The sequence below is a fragment of the Myotis brandtii genome, unplaced genomic scaffold (assembly GCF_000412655.1).
Source record: "Myotis brandtii unplaced genomic scaffold, ASM41265v1 scaffold802, whole genome shotgun sequence".
NCBI lineage: Eukaryota > Metazoa > Chordata > Mammalia > Chiroptera > Vespertilionidae > Myotis > Myotis brandtii.
The window spans coordinates 3,781,830-3,785,923 of NW_005371230.1; positions in this window are offsets into that span (position 1 = coordinate 3,781,830).

A 4,094-nucleotide genomic window follows, 5' to 3' on the forward strand; every position below is an offset into this window, starting at 1 on the left:
ACACTCTGAGGGATAAGGCGATGTTCAGTCAGATGGTGTGGCATTTCTACCTCTGGCGCAGCTCTCTCTGCACCGTCACGCCTACAAAGATGTTTCATCGGAGAACATCTTCAGGGAATGGCTTTCAGCCATCGCTTGGAATCGTTACCCAAAGAACCCCATCAATAGTACACGGGGGGTTCCCTATTTCTACACTGACTGCTGCTTCCAATAGACCTCCTTCCTATTTTCTTCTGTTTTCTCTCCAGATAAATCTCTATTCAAAATTATCCAAGGGAAGGGTGCTAAGCCAATTAAAGACAGAGAATTAAGTGTCACATTCTTTAATATGATCAACAGCCTTCTACCCTAATATCTGTGATATAATTCTGGTATAGTCTCCTGTGAAGTTTATCAATAACACTATCTCAGTGGTTTGTCTGCAATCATCCTAGAAACATTTGAGTCACATAATCATAGTGTATAACAACCACTTAGAAGAGTGCGGCCTTCATGAAGAGGGGCGGATGCCATCGACACATTTACTTTGGGTTGAGGGAACACTTGTAAATAACATCCAGTTTGCTTCGTTGAGACCAAGGAAAATCAATTTTTATGCTTCAATGATATTTTTATTCAATTTTCTAACATAATTTAGAGGTGTTTTCTCAAGGGCTTAGAAAATTTACTACTTTTAAAACAGTAAAATATATTATACCCAGTGCCTACTTCTACATTTGCAAGGAGTTGACATCATTCAGATAAATTAAGACGGTGGCAATAAATTTCTAGTGCCGTCAGGAAAATTCAACAGTCCCAATAAATTCCGCCTCCAAGGAGGAATCTGGGACATGTACTTTGCAAGGTACGCATTGGCGCAGACTCTAGACTTCTATGGAAAATCTGTGGCGTCTTCTCCCCTGGCTCGATATCCCCAGACCCCCTTATGCTTGATGCTCAAGAGTAAGTAAGAACCTTGGTCCTGTTTTAAGAACCACCTGGAAACAAGGGTCCAGTCTTGGCTACAAATATGGGGTCCCCATTTGCTAAAATATTTTTCCTCCATACACGTCTGGTGATAATGCTGTGTGATCACAACAATCCCACTAGCATTGCGGTGTGAGAAATGAAACATGAGAACTTCCACTTCATGTCCAGGCAGTGACTTAGCTGAATTAAAAGTACATAACCATCTCAATCTTAGTATTTCCATTGGCAGGCACAGCTTTGAATTCAAAGCTGATAAGAAAACAGATTACAGGTAAGTCTGTTTCTCAAAATGTGTCTAAATAGGTTTGGCTGATATATTTTAAAATTTGATGAAATTGATCAAACTCGATGTGCCATAGACAGTTATTAACATTTTAAAGCATGGTTATGTGATAATTCAATTTCTTAAATTTTCACTTTTCTTTGCCTTCCTTTCAGAATACTTGCTGATACATGGTACAATTTGCAAGACTTTTGTCCTCACAATTTTTTATTATAGTAGGAGAAAGATATGCACAGAAATATCTATATTTTAAGGCATAATCTAGTAAACGTCTTATAAGTGTTAGTAAAGTAAAATAGAGAAGGAGGAAAAGTCATTTCTAGATGAATTAGAGGATTTTCATGCAGATGCTGCTCGACTGGCTTTAAAAGATGAATGGAATTTGGATTGACAGATAAGTGTACAAAAACTTTTCAGACAGAAGGAACACCTTAACTACAACTGACTGAGCACAGAATGTGCCCCTCAAATTCAAGGGGAAATGAATTCTGTTACTAGAGGAAAGCGCTGTTCTTTTTGAGAAGTACTGATAGTTAAGGCCAGGAAAATACTTGGGGGTCAGGCCTAGCGGTTGCAATGTCACAGTGTGTAGGGTGAACTTCATACAGTCACTGGAGGTATCTGTGATACCCTGAGGATGTGCACAGAGGTGGCGTGCAGAATTTACTGTGCTGTGAATTATCACACTCTCTGACTTTACTATTCTAGACACAAGACAAAAGTGGCCTCTTTCTGGGAATGATAAGGAAGAAGGCAAAGGCTATGTTAATTAATGCTTATGCATTGGCTAATGTTTTACTATGCCTTACATGATTAGAGAGAGTATTATTGTTACTTTGGTTATAAAATCTTACTTCCCTTAACCATTTTTATTGATTGACTAGAGGCCCGATGCATGAAGATTCGTGCAAGAATAGGTCTTCCTTCCCCTGGCTGCCAGCACCTGCTTCCCTCCTGCACTGGGGACCTGGGCCTTCACTCTGGCCGCTGCCTCACACCTTCGCTACGGGCCAGAGTCGCCTCCCACCTGCTCCAGCTGGCTCCATGGCCGCTGTCCAGAGGCCGGCCCTCCGTGGCTGGCCAGGGCTTGTGGGAGGTTTGGCTTCTTTCGTCACTGGGCGACAAAGGAAGCCAAGCGTCCCGCCTGCTCTGGCCGAATCTGTGGCTCCAGCTGGTGCCACCATCTTTGTGGCTATGGGTGCCGCCATCTTTGTCATGGAGGGACAGTTAATTTGCATATTACCCCTTTATTAGTATAGATTGATTTTTGAAAAAGAGAGAGGAATGAAGAGAGAGAGAGAGAGAAAGAAAAGGATAGAGAGAAAAAGAGAGAGAGAGTAGAAACACTGATTTGTTGTTCCACTTATTCATGCATTCATTGTTTGATTCTTGTTTGTGCCCTGACTGGGGATGGAACCCCCAACCTTGGCATATCAGGACGATGTTCTAAGCAACTGAGCTATCTGGCCAGGGCCTCCCTTCACCATTTTTTAACAAATAAATCCAAATTGTAAAAAAAATCATCTTTAAACTCATTTGTTCCTTCAAATTATATACTGTATATATTTACCATTTTCATCAAACACTTTTTTATATATTCTGATGGATCAGAAAACTGTGCAGTAGGTTTGAATACCTTAGTATACTTAATGGCACCATATGTTAAGTCACATGAATCACTTTCTCGCAAAATAAAAACCTGTATAATTATAGTATCCTCTTATATGGCAGATCTGTGAAATAGTCTTTATGTAATGGTAACACCTTACTCATGACAAAAAAAATGTTGCAGTATAATTCTATATAATTTCTTCAAGATCAAATGGGCTGAGAGATAATTATTTGCTCTTAAGAGAATGGCCAATAGGGTATTGAATGTATCAGAAGGATCTTAAAGAGAGAAATTATTTTTTTAATTCTTACCCAAGCACATATTTCCATTGATTTTAATTTGAGAGAGGAGAGAGAGGGAGAGAGAGAGAGAGAGAGAGATATCTATCGGTTGTTGCCTGCCATTCACCCCCCTGACTGGGTATATAACCCGCAACCTATGTATGGGCCTAGATCAGGGGTGGGCAAACTTTTTGACTCGAGGGCCACAATGGGTTCTTAAACTGGACCGGAGGGCCGGAACAAAAGCATGGATGGAGTGTTTGTGTGAACTAATATAAATTCAAAGTAAACATCATTAAAAAAAAGGGTTTGGTTTTTTTTTTTTTTAGTTTTATTCACGGCTGGCCTAGAGCCTTCAGAGGGAGCATGGCCCTGCCAGCCATTTGACTTTGGACTTCTGGTCTCCAGAACAGGGAGAGAATGGAGTTATGTTGTTTTAAACCACCGAGTTCGTGGTGTTTGTTACAGCAGACACGGGAAGCTAATACAGACACCATAAGTGGTTGTGATTATCATAACTATTCCTCTGTGCGGTTCAACCAAAATTCACATCCGATCTCAAGTGAGGGCAGGTTGTGTGCACACGCCCACGGCTGTGCACGAAGATGAACGCCTTGCACTAAGGGCATCCTCTCCCCGCACAGGGGCCACTCCCTGGAGGGTGTACCGGCCCCTCCCTTGCTACATGGTGTTTGAGAAACCTTCTAGTCATCCCGCAATCTGACTTGGCCAATTTCCTTACTGAAATCAGACCTCCTCATAACACTGCACCTCAGCAGCCTGGCTTCCGGAGGCGGCACCTCCCCCACAGGCTCTTTGGAAAGACAGCAGGGCCAGGTGGGTGGACAGCAAAAGGCTCAGGTGTATGGTCCCGGAGGAGCTATTTCTTTCTTTTTTTAAAAAAAATATATTTTTATTGATTTCAGAGAGGAAGGGAGAGGGAGAGAGA